The following is a 20385-nucleotide window of genomic DNA, read 5'->3' as shown; positions in this document are numbered from 1 at the left end:
AATCCGTAGTAATAAGTTATCATGGCTAGATGTCAGAGATCGCTGTCAGTCGGGAATTTGATGTCGCAATTGGGTTTTTAAAGCACTATAGAATTCCTAAATTGGTTCTCTCCATTACAGTCAGAAGGAGGAAGGAGCTACTGCGTGTGGGGAAAAAGGAACACCTAAATCTTTCCGTTCGAGCTTTGATTTCTCTTATTTTATTATGATGATCATTTCTCCCTACGTAGGTGGATGTCAACAAAATATTTTCGCATTCGGAAGAGAAAGTTGGTGATTGAAATTTCGTAAGTAGATCTCGCCGCAAAGAAAAACGCCTGCCCTTCTTCGCACTTTTTCCATGTCCTCCGTCAATCCTACCTGGTAAGGATCCCATACCGCAATATTCCAGCAGAGGACGGACAAGTGTAATGTAGGCTGTCTCTTTAGTCGGTTTGTTGCATATTCTAAGTGTTCTGCCAACAAAGCGCAGTCTTTGTTTCGCTTGTACTGTAGGAGAACCATATCCCACAGACTATAAGTGCAAGAGAGGGCCCCTGTGTTGTTGTTGTTTTTGCTGTTGTTTGATACATTTGTGTTTTTGCTGTAACATACCGGAGCAGTGTATGATTCCAGCTGTCTACACAGTCATACATTTTGTTTTTCTACCATGACTTCGAGGTCCGTATCAGGTGCTAAACTGACATTAACACGTCTCAGTCCATTGGCTCTGTTTGAAAGCTGGACATCACATGCATAAATTATGCTACTGTTGCTCTCACAACACACAGTACGACTGAAATAAAAGACATAGCCGGTGTTTCTTATTGACAAGAAATGTGGAAGACATTAGAACGTGTGGAAAATGGAAGAGTTTGCGGCATTGTGGAGCGATTCCAACTGGCCCTTAGTGGTGTAGCGATCTGAAAAAATTTTCTGTCAAAATTTCATTTCCTTGGATACACCTAGAAGATAATATGTAATCTTTCTTACCTGTTATTCCAGTTAGCCGTTTATTTCCAGTCTGGCAGTCTGGATCTATGGATTTCGCTAATAATGATAACAACGCTGATCATTCGCACACACAATCAACCACGTAAACAAACAGCGATTGGCATTCGTCAGTTCGGGTTTATTGGGCTCAGCTCGTATAACCCCATCCCTTTTTGTCTGCGGGAAAGCTTTTTAATTCTAGATGCGACGGGGATTCCCATGGCAGAGACATTACGTACATCATGTATGAATTCAAAAATCGACTTATGATTCGTTCAGAAATCAACTTAGAATGTGTTCAAAAACCAACAGGGAGAGCGTTTCAAACTCATATGAATAATCGAAAGACCAATGCTAGGCGCTTAGTGAAGCGAGGTTTTTCCCTCAAGAATATGAATTTGACGCCCCCTGAAATTGCCGCCCGCGTTATATACCACTGTCTTCCCCTCTCCTTAGATCCGAGACTGTCTGTGATGAGGTATGGACGTCCAACTTCTTGTCGCCTACTCGTGGTTTCAGCATTCTTCAACCACTTTCCTTAGAGGCTCATGACAGTGGCACGTAAACAGCGGATCAGCTTAGCCGTTTCTGATATCCTCTCTCCCAGGCACTGGGCCACAACAATCCGGTTTTCGTCAAAGTCGCTCAAGTCGGCGGATTTCCGCATTTGCACCACTTATCGTCGCTAGAGTGATTCCCACCCGTCTCTGCTCCGTTCATATACACTACTGGCCATGAAAATTGCTACACCACGAAGATGACGACAGGAAGAAGATGCTGTGATATGGAAATGATTAGCTTTTCAGAGCATTCACACAAGGTTGGCGCAGGTGGTGACACCTACAACGTGCTGACATGAGGAAAGTTTCCAACCGATTTCTCATACACAAACAGCAGTTGACCGGCGTTGCCTGGTCAAACGCTGTTGTGATGCCTCGTGTAAGGAGGAGAAATGCGTACCATCACGTTTCCGACTTTGATAAAGGTCGGTTTGTAGCCTATAGCGATTGCGCTTTACTGTATCGCGACATTGCTGCTCGCGTTGATCGAGATCCAATGACTGTTAGCAGAATATGGAATCGGTGGGTTCAGGAGGGTAATACGGAACGCCGTGCTGGATCCCAACGGCCTCGTATCACTAGCAGTCGAGATGACAGGCATCTTATCCGCATGGCTGTAACGGAACTTACAGCCACGTCTCGATCCCTGAGTCAACAGATGGGAACGTTTGCAAGACAACAACCATCTGCACGAACAGTTCGACGACGTTTGCAGCAGCATGGACTCTCAGCTCGGAGATCATGGCTGCGATTACCCTTGACGCTGCATCACAGACAGGAGCGCCAGCGATGGTGTACTGAACGACGAACCTAGGTGCACGAATGGCAAAACGTCATTTTTTTCGGATGAATCCAGGTTCTGTTTACAGCATCATGAAGGTCGCATTTGTGTTTGGTGTCATCGCGGTGAACGCACATTGGAAGCGTGTATTTGTCATCACCATACTGGAGTATCACCCGGCGTGATGGTATGGGGTGCCATGGGTTACACGTCTCGGTCACCTCTTGTTCGCACTGACGACACTTTGAACAGTGGACGTTACATTTCAGATGTGTTACGTCCCGTGGCTCTACCCTTCATTCGATCCGTGCGAAACCCTACATTTCAGCAGGATAATGCACGACCACATGTTGCAGGTCCTGTACGGACCTTCCGGATACAGAAAATGTTCGAATGCTGTCCTGGCCAGCACATTCTCCAGATCTCTCACCAATTGAAAAAGTCTTGTCAATGGTGGCCGAGCAACTGGCTCACACAATACGCCCGTCACTACTCTTGATGAACTGTGGTATCGTGTTGAAGGAGCATGGGCAGCTGTACCTGTACACGCCATCCAAGCTGTCTTTGCTCAATGCCCAGGCGTATCAAGGCCATTATTACGGCCGGAGGTGGTTGTTCTGGGTACTGATTTCTCAGGATCTATGCAAAAAAATTGCTTGAAAATGTAATCACATGTGAGTTCTAGTATAATATATTTGTCCAATGAATACTCGTTTATCATCTGAGTTTCTTCGTGGTGTAGCAATTTTAATGGCCAGTAGTGTACTTCCCTTACCACGCAATGTTCCCGCAGCGCCACCAGGCAGCGTACAACCTCGCAGTGGGCAGTGGTCATAATGTTTTGGCTCATCAGTCTGTATGTATTGTGAACAAAATAAAACTAGACCTGTCGACAATTACGTTTGTGGTAATGAATTAGTTACGTTTCCTCCTCTTGTTAAGCTGACTTTTCTAATCACCGCCGGCCGCGGTGGTCTAGCGGTTCTAGGCGCGCAGTCAGGAAACGCGCGACTGCTACGGTCGCAGGTTCGAATCCTGCCTCGGGCATGGGTGCGTGTGATGTCTTTAGGTTAGTTAGGTTTAAGTAGTTCTAAGTTCTAGGGGACTGATGATCACAGCAGTTGAGTCCCATAGTGCTCAGAGCCATTTGAACTATTTGAACCATCTAATCACCACCACCACCAATTCTTAAGCTATGCCCATCCATGTTACTCCTATTGATTTGTAATGTTTTCTGGCCACCTTTTATCAGGTCGTCACCTCGGTTAGTCTCCTCTCTTGGAATCGAGCAGCACTTCCCTGGTCCATCTAACCATCGATTTGCCTGGCTCCATGTCCCGCCTACTCATTTCATTTTCATCACAGTTGTAATTGAATCACCAACTTCAGATTAGTCCCTGCTCAATCTTTTATTAACCTGTCTCTTCCACTGATTTCCGTCAGGCACTCCCGTTGCCCGCTGAGAAAAATGCTCAGTTTTGGAAAGGTCCACGCCTCACTGCCATAAAATAAAACTGGTTATACACACTGATGTGATGAAACCTAAGGAAACCACACTAGGCCAGTTTCACTCCTGTGTTAATTTCTTTTGCTAACCATGGTACGCAGAATCACTGCTGAATTGCGTTCCAGAAGTGGACGAACACCGTAATGTTTTGGCTGATCAGTGTACTTAAATGGGAAGGTCAGAGTGTACGCGGTAACTATTGTGCTGCATAATAGTCGTGGGCACTCCTTTCAGTTGAAATAAGTAGACAGAAAACTGGAGATATGAAAATTGTAATCTCTAATGTTAGTCATATAGGTTTTCGAAAATGATCGTATCACCGAGCAAGAGAAGAACGAAGCAAAAAAAAAAAAAACTTCTTAATGTACACTATGTTCGCATCCTTGATCATACCCCCGAGCTAGAGAAGAATGAAGGCAAAACAAAACAGTGCTTATTGCACGGTATGTTCGCAACCTTGACACGGCCAACATGGAAGTGGAGCATGGGTCGCACGGCACTCCACTGCACACCTTTCATCCTTCAGATAAGCCGATTGCATATTTTACTCCTAATAGCCCGTTAGGAGCCTGTCACCTGCTGCAAAGGAGATTGGCGGCAGAAGTACCGATACCAAGTTTATAATAGGGCGGCCGCATAGGACCGGCTACCAGTGACATCTAGAACGTGAAGTGATACTAGTGGCAAACGGCAGATTCGTGCTGATAAAGGTAATAGTAATGAAATATATCTTGGGGAACGGGAGGACCTATGTAAACTCCGTGCACACAGGGATACATCCACGTCTTAATTTCATGACTATGATGTGACAAACTACACATGGGAAGGGCGGCTTAGTGTTGATATCAGGTTTTAGTATCTTTAATTAATTAGTTTATTAATTAGTTAATTGTGTTCCGAAGAGAATATTCAGAGATGTTCAGGGTTCTAAGAAATTATGGGCAAAATTTAAACCGATTGTAAATCGCGCTCTCGAGAAGTATATGCTGAGTAAGAAACAGATTTTTGCACTTCCGGTTCAAAAAATAATGCCCAAATAAGAAAGTAGAAATTCGTGCTTCTAAAAAAAAGTCGATACGCAAAGCGTTAAACACCCTCGTCTTAAGATATCTACATCTACATCCATACTCCGCTAGCCACCTGACGGTGTGTGGCGGAGGGTACCCTGAGTACCTCTATCGGTTCTCCCTTCTATTCCAGTCTCGTGTTGTACGTGGAAAGAAGGATTGTCGGTATGCTTCTGTGTGGGCTCTAATCTCTCTGGTTTTATCCTCATGGTCTCTTCGCAAGATATACGTAGGAGGGAGCAATATACTGCTTGACTCTTCGGTGAAGGTATGTTCTCGAAACTTTAACAAAAGCCCGTACCGAGCTACTGAGCGTCTCTCCTGCAGAGTCTTCCACTGGAGTTTATCTATCATCTCCGTAACGCTTTCGCGATTACTAAATGATCCTGTAACGAAGCGCGCTGCTCTCCGTTGGATCTTCTCTATCTCTTCTATCAACCCTATCTGGTGCGGATCCCACACTGTTGAGCAGTATTCAAGCAGTGGGCGAACAAGCGTACTGTAACCTACTTCCTTTGTTGTCGGATTGCATTTCCTTAGGATTCTTCCAATGAATCTCAGTCTGGCATCTGCTTTACCGACGATCAACTTTATGTGATCATTCCATTTTAAATCAATCCTAATGCGTACTCCCAGATAATTTATGGAATTAACTGCTTCCAGTTGCTGACCTGCTATTTTGTAGCTAAATGATAAGGGACCTATCTTTTCGCATCACATTACACTTGTCTACATTGAGATTCAATTGCCATTCCGTGCACCATGCGTCAATTCGCTGCAGATCCTCCTGCATTTCAGTACAATTTTCCATTGTTGCAACCTCTCGATACACCACGGCATCATCTGCAAAAAGCCTCAGTGAACTTCTGATGTCATCCACCAGGTCATGTCATTTATGTATATTGTGAATAGCAACGGTCCTATGACACTCCCCTGCGGCACACCTGAATCACTCTTACTTCGGATAGCAAAAGATGTTGCCGAGAATCCTAGAAAATTTTGGTCCTTCGTAAAATCATTTAGCAGGTCGGAGGCTTCTATTATGTCACTTGTAGACCAGGATGGCGTGGCAGCGTAAGACAGCAAAAGGAATACTGACGTTCAACATCTTGCGCCATTCACGCAGGAGGATTGTACATACGGTCGTTCGATCGCCGCACGAACTCCCGTATGGAGGACGTAGAAATAGACATTCCTGGCAGTGAAGCAACTGGAAGAGTTGAAAACATGCCCGATGGAATCACAATTCGGATTTACAGCGAGAACTCTCCTGCATTGTCGCCTTACGTATACTGCATTTATCGTGAATCTCTTGTAGCGAGAAGTCCCAAGCGACTGGGAAAAAACGCAGATGACTCTCGTATATAAGAAGGGTAAAATAACGGACCGCAGAATTACAGACCAATATCCGTAACCTCTGTTTGCTGCAGAATTCTTGAGCATATTCTGAGCTCGAATAAATTCCCTGGAGGGAGAAAATATTATACCCATAGATTAACATAGAGTTAGAAAGCATCGCTTGTGTGAAACTCAGCTTACCTTTCCCCTCACATATCCTGCAGACTACGGATGATGGGCAACAGGCATTCCAAGATTTCCGGAAAGCGTTTGACACAGTGCCTCACTGCAGACTGTTAACAAAGGTCTGAGCACACGGAATGCTCACATATGTGGGTGGATAAGACTTTATAAGTAATAGAACCAGTACATTGTGTTCATCAGACAAAAAGATATCTCCAGTAGTGCCTCAGGAAATTGTGATGGGACCACTTTTCTCTCTTTTACACATAAGCTATCTGATGAATGAGCAGCAGTCTCCGATTTGTTGATGGAAAGGAAAGGGAGATTGGGTTTGTATGTCCCGTTGACATTGCATTAGAGACGGAGCACAAGCTCGGATTGTCTCAGGAATGGGGAAGGAAATCAGCCATACTCTTTCAAAGGAACCATCCCGGCATTTGCCTGGAGCGACTTGGGGAAATCACGGAAAACCGAAATGTGGAAGTCCGGACGTGGAGTTGAAACATGGTCGTCGTGAATGGGAGTCCAGTGTGCTAACAGCTGCGCAAACTCGCTCGGTGATGATTGCTGATGTCGCTACAGTGTACGGGAAAGTTCCTTCTTTGAGTGACTGCAGGAAGGTATGAGATGACTTGGATATAATTTCTATTTCTTGTGAGGAATGGCAGCTTGTTTTCAGTGTGTGAAAATGTAAGTTAATGCAGATGAGTAGTAAAAACAATCCCATAGTGTCTGACTACAGCATTAGTGGTGCAGTGTTTGACACAGTCGTCTCTTTGAAATATCTAGGCATAATGTTGCAAAGCAACATGAAATAGAATGGGCACATAAGGTGCATACAGGACAACACAGTCAGTATTCTTAGATTTTCTTATGGCGTTCGACGTTGCACAACACAGTACAATGTTAAGAAAAGCCCGAGCATACAGAATAGGTTCACAAATGTTTAACTGGCTCGAAGACTTTGTGAGTAATAGCACCTAGTACATTATCGTGGACTATTCGTGTTCATAGGAGACAACTAGTAGGCAGTGATCTGATCTGTTTTCTGATAATGCTATTATCACTTGAGTGACTATAGACCGATTGAGGAATGTTTAAGAAATTTGCATTAGTTGTAATGAATTGCTTTTAATGTGGGTGAAAGTAAACTAATGCGAATGAGTAAAACAAACATTTCAGTAATACCATATTCAAAGACAGCTTTAGTGGTGTGCTGTTTGACAGTCGCGTCAATTAAATATCAGGAGTTTGCCAAGCAATATGAAAGGGAACGAGCACGTAAGGTCGATAGTAGGGTAGGCGAATGCTCCACTCTGCTTTATTGGAAGAATTCGAGGAAAGTATACCCATCTATAAAGCAGATCACATTCAGAACACTTGTGAGACCCTTTCTTCAGTACGACTCGAATGTTGTGGATCCCCACCGGATCGGATTAAAGGAAGTCATGGAAGCAAGAGGCGTGCTGCTAGATTTCTCACCCATAGTTTCAATCAACGCGATTACGGAAATGCTCTGTGAACTTTAATGGGAATCGACAAATGATCTTTTCACGGAACAGTATTGAGAAAATTTAGAGAACCGGCATTTGCGGCTGACTGCTGCTGCCGCCAAAGTAGTACATTTAGCGTAAGGTTCGTACGGAAGTATATCGAAAGTCATTTCTCCCTCTCTCCATTTGCGAGTGGAACAGAAAAGGGATTGGCTAAAAATGGCACAAGATACAACCCGCCTTACACTATATGGTGGCTTTCGGAGTATGTTTGTAGATGTGCGGAACAAAGAGAAGCTAATTTTGTACATTATGTTGACAAGTATCACTAAACTGCTATTACCAGAATGAGGTGATTAATGTTAAGCCTAACTTAGAGGTTGCATTGAAATAGATGAATTTTTGTTTTTGTTTGCATTATTCTTGTTGCACAGTAATGTAAGTCAGCTTTACCTGCAGAAAGTTCACGCTTCACTGCTTTTTAAAGTAGTCTTGTTGTGCACGTTTTTTTCAGATGGATAAACCAAAGTACAATACTTTATCCAAAATTTATGAACATTTGAGATACCCTGCCTCGTCCTAATAGGAAACCTCTTCAAAAAATGAGTACAGTTTTGATCTAATAAATATCTGTTTTTGATGCCAGGTTGAGAATTTTTCACCTTGTTCTTCTTACTATTAGTGCTTTTGAAGAGTAGGGTAATAGTAGTGCCATCAAAAACTTTACCAAGCATCAGCTATCTGCCTGATAACAGACATTTTCTGAACCTAAGTAATCAGGTGAGCTGTCGAATAATTGGCTAGTAAGATATACATTTTAATGTTCTTTTCGGTGTCCAGAGATGTCCAATATCTTTTCGTATATCTGCTGGTAATTTCTTAAAGATCTTTCATGTGTAGAGCCACACTATGAACTCTACATGTCTTGAAGACAACACTGTTAGATGTTGAATGTCACATAGCTCAAAGTACTTCTTGGTTGAAGTGACAGTCCTTAGCTCCTGGTTCTGACCACCCATAATTTAATAGTTTGTGTGCACTTGACAGCACAACAATCCATCTGTGTAGCAGATGTTGTTGCATGATGCTAGTGTCCTGCCTCTAAATCTGTATGTAACCATTTCTTATCTTGGTAGTTAATTAAGTGCCATTAGTATGTAACCAGCAAGGGGAGGAGAGGTGGCAGCATACAATTTGTGATCATTGAAGTATGTGCCAAAATTCACAGCTAAATTCCAAAGCTCTCTGCAGTGGTAATGGAACGTGCAGACAAGTGGAAGAGATCTGTCCATCACATGGAATTGCCAATTATGACTATGTGCCAGTACAGAGTTTATGATCTTCCTCCCTTTCATCACATACACACCTGTAACACAACAAACTAAACAATATGTTATGCAAGAACAGCCACACAATGTGAAAACAATTTTGTTTTTCATTAAAGGGTTGAGAAAAGCAGCATAATACCACCTTCATAAGGACCTTTCCCAAGTATGCAATGAAAGATTGCCTCATTGTCTTCAACCCACATTGATGAGTATGAGATGTTCTTGAAACTGTAGCAACCCTAACTTCAATAACTTACTGAGACAAGAAGTTTGTATTGCAGCTTCTTGCTGGCCAGTACCCTATGTTCTTCTGCAGTGGAATGTTTACAGTCTTAAGTCAGTCAGTTTATATGTGAAAAGAATAAAAGAGGCAAAACTTTGTGACTAGGTCAGTATTTACCTAATAGTGTGTCCAGAACCTCCAAAAACAGTTATTTGATTTTCCCACAGGTGGAATTTTGAATTGTGGTGCACAATAGCTTCTAGCTTCAGAAAGAGACAAATACTTGACACAGTTGGTGTATGTTCCAGAAACTGTCTTGGGCCATGTCCTGCTCTGAACAATGTTTACTTTCTAAGCACTTTGCAGTTCACAGAACTTCATCACTTGTTTATGGAAGTACCAGGTTTCATCAGATGTTAATCTCTGTCACCAGAAACATGGTATTAAATTTTATCTGCACTTAAATTTCAAGTACAACCCAACAACTCAAAAATAACAGTGCCAAGGTGGCTGAAGTATCCTGGTGATCACATAGCCATTACTGACTATGCGGTTTTTGAAGCATTTTAGTTGTATTTATTTTGTTTAACACAGTACAAAACCTTCAAAAAGCTAAACCAAATTAAAAAGAAATAGTTATGCATGTCGCCTCTTGTGCCAGTTGATTTAGTGGCGTAACCCTAGGAGAGACTGATGACCATATTTTGTCTCCATAAACACGTAAGCAAGCAAGGTCAGGTATGTTGTTTAAAAGACCATTATATTTCCATCATGAATACATTGTCAACATGTTAAATATTTACACAGCGCATAATGTATGTTTTTTATATTCACAACTATGAATAATGACTTTAGCCACAGTTTCATTCTTTGCTAATAAGTTGTCTGTTGTGATTTAAAATTCCAGAGTGTTTCACAAGTCTCTATATTAGGCCCAGTCCTATTTCTCTTCTATGTTAACAACTTACCATTAAATATCAGCTCCCCATCAGGTTTGTTTGCAGATGATACTTTTGCCTTAGTTGAAAATCAGGATTTGGAAAAAAATCCCAAATGTGTGATTAGTACCCTCAGTATCTTAGAAACTTGGTTTCTACTAAATGGGTTGAATCTAAACATATCTAATACTCATGTGGTGCAATTAAAAAACAAATACTCAAAATATGAGGAGATTAAGCTTGTTCACAACAACAAAGATATAGAACAAGCTGACTTATTCAAATTCTTTGGTTTAAATCTAGATAAAAAATGAGCTGGCAGGCACACGTTGAATACTTAACAAACAAACTGAGCAGCTTTGCATATTCGATGCAAATACTATCAACTGCAACTGACATGGACACACGAAAAGTAGCATATATTAGCTACTTTGAAACCATTATTAGGTAAGGTATTATTTTTGGGGGTAAGTCAATGAATGTAGTACGGATACTAAAAATACAGAAAAAAATTATTCTAAATATGTGCTTTGCAAATAATAAAGAACCATGACATCCATTATATAGAAAACTTAAAATACACTCCTGGAAATTGAAATAAGAACACCGTGAATTCATTGTCCCAGGAAGGGGAAACTTTATTGACACATTCCTGGGGTCAGATACATCACATGATCACACTGACAGAACCACAGGCACATAGACACAGGCAACAGAGCATGCACAATGTCGGCACTAGTACAGTGTATATCCACCTTTCGCAGCAATGCAGGCTGCTATTCTCCCATGGAGACGATCGTAGAGATGCTGGATGTAGTCCTGTGGAACGGCTTGCCATGCCATTTCCACCTGGCGCCTCAGTTGGACCAGCGTTCGTGCTGGACGTGCAGACCGCGTGAGACGACGCTTCATCCAGTCCCAAACATGCTCAATAGGGGACAGATCCGGAGATCTTGCTGACCAGGGTAGTTGACTTACACCTTCTAGAGCACGTTGGGTGGCACGGGATAGATGCGGACGTGCATTGTCCTGTTGGAACAGCAAGTTCCCTTGCCGGTCTAGGAATGGTAGAACGATGGGTTCGATGACGGTTTGGATGTACCGTGCACTATTCAGTGTCCCCTCGACGATCACCAGAGGTGTACGGCCAGTGTAGGAGATAGCTCCCCACACCATGATGCCGGGTGTTGGCCCCGTGTGCCTCGGTCGTATGCACTCCTGATTGTGGCGCTCACCTGCACAGCGCCAAACACGCATACAACCATCATTGGCACCAAGGCAGAAGCAACTCTCATCGCTGAAGACGACATGTCTCCATTCGTCCCTCCATTCACGCCTGTCGCGACACCACTGGAGGCGGGCTGCACGATGTTGGGGCGTGAGCGGAAGACGGCCTAACGGTGTGGGGGACCGTAGCCCAGCTTCATGGAGACGGTTGCGAATAGTCCTCGCCGATACCCCAGGAGCAACAGTGTCCCTAATTTGCTGGGAAGTGGTGGTGCGGTCCCCTATGGCACTGCGTAGGATCCTACGGTCTTGGCGTGCATCCGTGCGTCGCTGCGGTCCGGTCCCAGGTCGACGGGCACGTGCACCTTCCGCCGACCACTGGCGACAACATCGATGTACTGTGGAGACCTCACGCCCCACGTGTTGAGCAATTCGGCGGTACGTCCACCCGGCCTCCCGCATGCCCACTATACGCCCTCGCTCAAAGTCCGTCAACTGCACATACGGTTCACGTCCACGCTGTCGCGGCATGCTACCAGTGTTAAAGACTGCAATGGAGCTCCGTATGCCACGGCAAACTGGCTGACACTGACGGCGGCGGTGTACTAATGCTGCGCAGCTAGCGCCATTCGACGGCCAACACCGCGGTTCCTGGTGTGTCCGCTGTGCCGTGCGTGTGATCATTGCTTGTACAGCCCTCTCGCAGTGTCCGGAGCAAGTATGGTGGATCTGACACACCGGTGTCAATGTGTTCTTTTTTCCATTTCCAGCCATATATATATATATATATATATATATGAGAGTATTATCTTTTTGTATACCAGACATGAATTATTTGAGGGAAACCATTTTGTTCATTCACATGATACTAGAAATGAAGAAAATTTTATGCTCCCCACCCACCTCCTCAAACTTTATGCTCAGGGACCTCAATACATGGGAATGAAAATTTGTAATAAATTTAAAGAGAACAAGTTAATGCAGAGGAAATTTGGTCCACTTAAAAGAAAGCTATATGGGGCACTGAGACAGAAATGTTATTATTCAGTGGATGAATTCACGCAGGAAAGGGCAGGGAAAGGGAAAGAGAAGGGAAAACTGTCTGGCTTGATTGCAAAAAACGTAAGGGGGGACACTGTCACAAGTGGTAAAATACCAGTGGTCACAGGTGTCAGAGGGATTCCTTTTTTAGGATAGGGAAGGGGGATAGAAAACGAGTTTTAAGAGAGATTGGCAGACAGACTCAGTTTGAGAAAATAGATGAGCAGAAGTCAGATTTTAGCATACAGCCTCCATTTAAACAATGTTTAACAGAAAGTAATCAGAAACTGCCAGTTCATCTTCACCAAAGCAGTTATAATCGCATTAGTATGCAGTATCATTTATCTTTATAACACCAGAACATTCCAGGACTCAGAAATAAAGTTGATGAACTACTCATTTGTATCGATGAAATGAATTCATCTAACGAAATTGACATAATCTGCCTCTCTGAACATCAAGTGACCACTGGTATAGATATGTTAGACATTTCAGGAATTAAGCTAGCTTCCTACTTCTGCAGAGTAGATATGGAGGGAGGAGGAGTTGCCACACTTATTAAAAACTGCCATAAATTCAAGAACATTGACATTAATAAATTCTGTTTAGAGCAGCATCTAGAAGCATGTGCAACAGAAGTAGAGTTCCATAACAGATCCTATATAATAGTAACTATTTACCGAGCACCTGCAGGACATTATAATCTATTCATAAATCATCTAGAAGCTCTTTTGGGTTATTTAACAGTAAGAAACAAAGAAATTTTGATTGCTGGTGACTTTAATACAGATTTTCTAATTCAATCTTCCAGTAAACATTTACTGCAGTTAGTAAAGTTGTCTTTCAATCTAACTCACACTGTAAACTTTCCAACTAGGATCACTAAATCCTCAAGGACAGCCATTGATAATATTTTTATAGACAAATCAAAGGGACAAAATCATATCATATAAAACCTGTAATAAATGGACTATCAGATCATGACATGCAGCTCCTTGTTTTAGATGTAAATTCTAAGCAGATTATCAAGACTGCTAAATCTGAATACAGGAGAGTATTCAATTAACCAAAAATTGAGTGTTTTAGAAAACTGCTCAAAGATATGAACTGGAAAGATGTTTATAGTGCTCATGACATGAATGAAAAATATAACACATTCATGAACAATGTCAGTACCATGTTTGAAAACTGTTTTCCTCTAAAAGTTACTCAAATTAAACAGAAGTCTATAATAAAACCATGGATCACACAAGGAATAAAGATTTCCTGTAAGACAAAAAGGAAAATGTATCTGTCGACCAAGAATAGCACCAATGCTGATGATTTAGCTAAATACAAGGAATACTGTAAAATATTAAAAAAAGTAATTCAGGCATCTAAACAAATACACTATGAGAAGAAGATAGCAATGTCAGGGAACAAAATAAAAACAATATGGGATATAGTGAAAGAGGAGACTGGTAGAACCAGAAAGGAACAGGAGCAAATAGCACTAAGGGTAGATGACACATTAGTAACCGATGGGCATAGTGTGGCAAATCTATCTAACAAGTACTTTATATCCATTACTGATAGAATGGGATTGTCAGGATCAGTAAATAATGCCCTTGAATATCTGAAACTAGCCTTTACAAATAGCTTTAGGAACATGAATATGTCACTCACATCACCAAAAGAAATAACTTCCATAATAAAATCTTTAAAAACAAAGCATTCTAGTGGTTACGATAAAATATCAACAAAGTTAATTAAGTCATGTTCTTGTGAGTTTAGTACAATTCTAAGTTACTTGTGTAACCAGTCAATTATAACTGGGACATTTCCTGACTGGCTGAAATATGCAGATGTTAAGCCTCTATTCAAGAAAGGGGATAAAGAGATGCCATCAAACTACAGACCGATTTCACTTTTGCCAGCATTCTTAAAAATTTTAGAAAAAGTAATCTACAGGCAGCTTCTCAACCATCTGACCACAAATAACATATTATCAAGAACACTGTATTTGCAATTCGAGTGTTAGCAGACATAGGCGACATAAAAGTGAAAAAGCTTGCGTACTTTGCCTACTTTCATTCCATAATGTCATATGGTATAATATTTTGGGGTAACTCTTAAAGTCAAACAAAAGTATTCAGCGTCCAAAAGCGTGTAATACGTATAATTTGTGGAGTAAACTCATGGACGTCTTGTAGAAACCTCTTCAAAGAACTGGGTATACTAACTACTGCCTCTCAGTATATTTACTCCTTAATGAAATTTGTCCGAAATAATATATCTCTTTTTACAACAAACAGCTCAGTTCATACATACAATACCAGGAACAAAAATGATCTGCACAAGGACTTAAAAGCACTTACTTTAGTTCAAAAAGGGGTCCACTACTCAGGAACACTCATCTTCAATAATTTGCCAGCAAACAAATTTAGTTACAAATAGAGATCAGTTTAAAAGGAGCCTGAAAGACTTACTAGTAACCAACTCCTACTCCATTGATGAATTTTTTAATAGAAACAAATGATGTGTTGTATATATTTATACTATTAGTATTGTTGTTTCAGCTTAAAAAAATAAAAAATAAAAAAGGTGACATGTTCCACATCCACGAGGATCTCCTCAACATGGCTCTATGGAACGAAAACTAATCTAATCTAATCTAATCTAGGATGTGCTGGAAATTTAGGCTGAATACAATGTGTTATATATTCCAAGAAATATCATTACGATGTTGTTATTTATTTTAGTGTTATTATTTATTTGTGTAAAAATCGGTGTACCTGTATTATAAATTTTTGACATGTCTCTTTTATGCAAATCAAATGGATTGGAAATGTATGTCACGAGATGAATAAACCGCAGTTCCACAACTAAGATTTCATGCTATTCTGATTCACAGACACAGAAAGTGACAGATCCCTACACAGATAGCATTACTGTTAGTTATTGAGATGCTACTGAAAAAAAAAAAAAAAAAAAAAAAACAGAGAGGTTATTAGCAAATCCATTTTGTGTTTTTAAGTACTTGTTTGGACTGGTTCAATAGATGGTAAACTCAGAAAGACACAAGAACACAAAGCTATTGGCTCTATACTGAAACCGAAACCGGTAACTTTTCTCAGCAAAGGAAGGCCCCTCCTTGGGGACACAGCTTCATCATAGGCACCTTCAGTACCGAGCAGAAAGTTTGTGTGCCTCAGTGACACTGAGGGCTATGACAGCATTAGCATAGCTACTAGGAGAGATAATCCAGTTGGACAGACCTCATGGAGGAGCCTGATGAAGAGTGTCTTAAAACTTAGGGGAGGGAGGACTGGTTCCTATCACAGGAAGCTCTGCCTGTAACAGTTGGGTACAAGCATAGTGACCCTGGGTTTCCTGAGCTGGTGACTGACTGGCACTGCTGGATTTCTTCGCCATAAACTCTGGACATGCTTCAGAGACCATCGTTACACATGGTGGTGGAACATTGTGTGTTGCCTTGGCTTCACCAGCTACTATAAAAGGACTTCAACCTCAAGGTGTGCTACATGCTGACATGCTGATAGGGTGAATGGCTGTTGAGGCAAAAGGGTCACAAGCAGACAACCTTTGGGGCACCTGTTGCCCTCCAGTTGCATAATGGTTACTCAGGCATGCAGAGTTTTGTGTGGGTTGACATTTGTCTCCATAGAAGCATGTGGGATATGTATGGAGTGACCTCAGTTCAGGTCTGCTCCTGTTGGTCTTCCATCAGGTAGTACCTACAACCACCCAACAGAGAGAGCTCTGATGGTCAGTCTGCATGAGAAGTAGTTTCAGAATTGTAGTAATCGAGCATAACACTTTCTTCATAATCCAGAGATCGGAGGGAACTTCTGAGAAGATCTCCCCCTTCCTATATTGTCAAGGGGTTGGAGGGTATTTCTGGGTCCTTAAGAAGTGCAAGACATTTTAATGGCACAATTCTAGTTGCAATTGACATGTCACATCAAGTACCTAAACTTCCTAGGTGACTACCCTGTTGTGATGGAATTGCATAACACCCTTGGCTTGTGTAAAGGCATGATTATTTGCTTCCAATACAATGGAGGTGGGCCCTGAGGAATTATGTGAAGAATGAAAAAACTTTGGTGTCATGGAATTGCAGAACTAAGAAGAGTAAATGGCCCGTTCAAAAACCTTCAACCCTTTCAAATTAAATGAACATATTCTTGCAGGCTCTATCCATCTTAAGCTTTGATTGTTTGCTCCCAACCCAATACAACCCAGTGTGATGCTGTAAATAACAAAGATTTGGTCATACCACTATTGCATGTAATAGTAAGACTAAATGTGGAAATTGTAGAGGCTCAGCTCATGAATCGGGCGAGTCTTGTATGCTTCCTAAAAATTGTATAAACTGCTTCAGGGGTCACTCAGTATGGTGCAGGAAGTGCAGTCTTTATAACAAGAAAATGATAAATTCAGTAGTTTATTAGTAGTGAGACGCATACCTTATTGTGACACTAAAAACAGCTGTCAATACTATACAGTCTTTGGCGTTTACTACTGCTACTTGTGCTTCAGCCCTTAAGGAGCAGTCACCAAGTATGATGCCTCAATATAAACCCAGACCACAGCTTCAAGTACAAAGCCATGCTTTTGTCAATGTATCTGTCTAGCTACATTTGACCTTGAAACCATTTGGAAGTCATTAACGATGGAGTCTCAGTCGCATGCCATTTGCACACTATCAGAGGCCCACTAAGCCATCTCCTCTACCCAGTCAACCCTCTCCTCCCATAAGTAAGGAAAAAGTCATTCAAAATCAAAGAAAGGGGCAGTGAAACCATTGGCTTGGCAAGCACTCTCTTTCCAATGGTGATTTTACAGTCGAGAATACTGATATCCGTATGGAGGAACCAGAGAGCTGGGCACCATCTAATGTTCCCCCTGATCTCTTGGGTAAGTCACTGCAACTGAAGGAAGTGGACAAGGACAACCTTTGCTAATCAAAGGCTCCTACAGTGACTTTTGTATTGCAGTGTAACTTAGAATGGGTACTGATCACACTTGGAAGAATTGCAGCTCATGACTCAGGAGAGACTGTTTTGCATCTGCTTAGAAGAAACTCATTTTAAAGTCACCAACACAGCCACCCCTAGTGAAGGATGATCTTACTGGAGACAGGGCTAAAAGTGGGGTGGCTGGTTTCATCAATGTTAGATGCCACTTCTCTGCTGTCCCTCTTACCATGGCCATACAAGCAGTTCTAGTGAAAGATCTCACAACACCTAAGACATTCTTTTCTACAACTACCGGGTCATCTTCAGCCACTGACCTTTGTTTTTGCTCCCTAGTTATTGATGAGTCAGTTCATTGGGAAGTGGCCACTTGCATTCCAACAATCACTTTCTGGTTTGGATCCAACTGCTGACTTAGACAGTGGTCAATAGGAGAACATAAATATTGATGCTTCAAAGTGCAAATTGGTTGTGATACTATCTGTAGGCTATCTTTGAACAACAGGAATATGCCCAGGAGATGGTAACCCACCAAGCTGCTGCATTTCCTAAATTAGCAACTACCTCAGATGCTGGCCTGTTCCTTAATGGAATGAAGAATGTCACTCAGGTTCAGATCCAGGCATGCAGCTTGTGGAAATTCAAACACCATCCAGCTACACAAAGTCCTCAAGTCTTTAGGTCTGCAAGGGCACGGAAGAGGAACTCCTGGTAGGCATTTGTAACTTTCAATAATCTGTCCGTTCAATTGCAAGACTTTGGGAATCAGTAAGGTGGATTTCAGGCAAGGACAGTACATGTACCCTAACAGCCTTGTTAATATATGGCATCTTGGTGGACACACCTAAAGATATGTCTCTAGTTTCAGCTGAATTTTTTTTTACCGTCACTGCACCATCCGGACGAAGTCCTGAGTTCTATAGGACTTTGGAGTGGATGAGTCTCCACTTCTCCTTGTGTAATGAGGCAGCATACAATCTTCCATTCTCCAAGTAGAGATTGGGATCAACTCTGTTTGCAGCCAGAGACACTGCTCTGGAAACAGATCAGGTTCATTATGCCATGTTGCATCATGTGTGCCCTGGAGCCAAAGACAAGCTCCTAGTTTGTTTCAGTTAGATCTAGTTTGGTGAACAGTACCCCACCACTTGGAACGTCCTAATATTGATTCAGTTATGGAAATTGGGCAAGGATTGTACCAAATCTGATATTTACCAGAGTGTATACCTTACCAGTTGTGTGGGTAAGACTTCAGAGTGCATGGTCAACAGCCACCATCTGGCTCCTCAATCCCGAGGGCAGCCTGTCACATTTTGGCACCTATCTGTAAAAGTATATGCACTCATAGCTGTATACACACACTGGTTCACCACCTGAAAACTTGTGTGACAGGATTCTACATCCAACCAAATGAAAAGTCAAACAGTTACATTGTTGTTTCACATGTAAAATTCTTCCTATTTTAATCTTGTAAAATTCTTCCTATTTTAATCTTGCTGATTTTCTATAGATGGTACCAGGTCTCACACAGTTTAAATATTTCTAACAGGTAAGGGAAATGGAAAATTACAAATCAAACAAAAGAACATGAAATGTCATGTTTTCTGCTAGTCTTTACACAAGTGACTCTTACAAATCTTTACTAATAATGGCAGTTCATTAACAACCATCTAAGCAGTTCTGAAGTATATTACAGGCACACAAAATATTAATTTTGTTTAACATGTTCTTACTATTGTAACATTACCATTGATATTTGAATAAAAATATTAGCAAAAAAAGTTTGGTACATGTTTTAACTTATTAATTATGAATGTACATAAAGTAGGGTGGTGTGAGCAAATCCTGCTTTATTACAATCCGTGCCACTCCCAGTGTGGTTTCAGGCACTACTGTTCCACCCTTGATAGCTTGATTCTACTGGAGACAGTGATAGAAGAGTCCTTCTTACACCAAAACTATTTGGCTGGTGTGTTTTTCGACCTGAACACCACTTAGACTACAACATTCTTCACAAACTTCATGAATGGGGACTAACTGGACATCTGCCACTTCTTATCCAATCCTTTCTTAAGGACAGGTGATTTCAATATCAAGTTGTTGATGCCTTGTCTGACCTTTTTATTCAGGAGAATGTGGAGCCCCAAGGCATTGTTTGCAATCGCTATCAGTGGCATTTCCTCTGCACTCAGAAGCCCTCTTAAATTTTTATTTTTATGTGAGTAACTTTGATATCTTCTACTCCTTCTCTGATCTTAAAATGACAACGAGGCAACTAATGCTGACCATCAGGAGGCTAGGAACTCGGGCCAGTAAAACTGGTTTTAGGTTCTCGTCAGAGAAGACTTTGTGTCAATTTTAACCATGCTTGTCTAAGTCTTAAACAATCAGAGCTCCCAGTGGGGACAGTATTTTATATTTTAAGGACAATGTGCCATTTTAGGCCTACTGTTTGACACAAAATTTACCTGGCTCCCACTCTTGAAAGACATGCAAACAAAGAACATTATATCATTGAATATTTTAAATGCCTCCAAAGGAAGATGTGGGGAGCTGACATGTCTCTTCTCGTGTGGTTTCATAGGGTGTTTGTCAGATCAAGATTAGATTATGGAAGACTGGGTGGATCAGCACCAACTTCCTATCTCAAGATGTTAGATGCTGGCCTCCATGAGGCATTCAGATATCGACTGGAGCCTATTAGACCAGCTCAGTTCAGCGTCTGTGTGCAGAGGCTAGTGAACCACA

At 41.7% G+C, this 20385-nt stretch overlaps 1 protein-coding gene across 5 annotated transcripts in view; it reads left to right on the top strand.

Annotated features, from left to right (window-relative positions):
* The window catches only part of LOC126297410 (high affinity copper uptake protein 1-like), a 142472-nt gene that overhangs the window by 86683 nt on the left and 35404 nt on the right, over positions 1-20385 (top strand). Inside the window, exon 1 of one of the 5 annotated variants that reach the window (XM_049988171.1) lies at positions 4443-4530. The exons of the other annotated variants lie outside the window; for them this stretch is intronic. The gene's annotated coding sequence lies outside the window, so the exon portion shown is untranslated. Of the gene's footprint in view, positions 1-4442; positions 4531-20385 lie in introns of those variants that run through there. 5 annotated transcript variants of the gene reach the window in all.

The sequence above is a fragment of the Schistocerca gregaria genome, chromosome X (genome assembly GCF_023897955.1).
Source record: "Schistocerca gregaria isolate iqSchGreg1 chromosome X, iqSchGreg1.2, whole genome shotgun sequence".
NCBI lineage: Eukaryota > Metazoa > Arthropoda > Insecta > Orthoptera > Acrididae > Schistocerca > Schistocerca gregaria.
The sequence above is the reverse complement of the archived record's forward strand: the minus strand, read 5'-3'. Positions and strand labels throughout refer to the sequence as shown.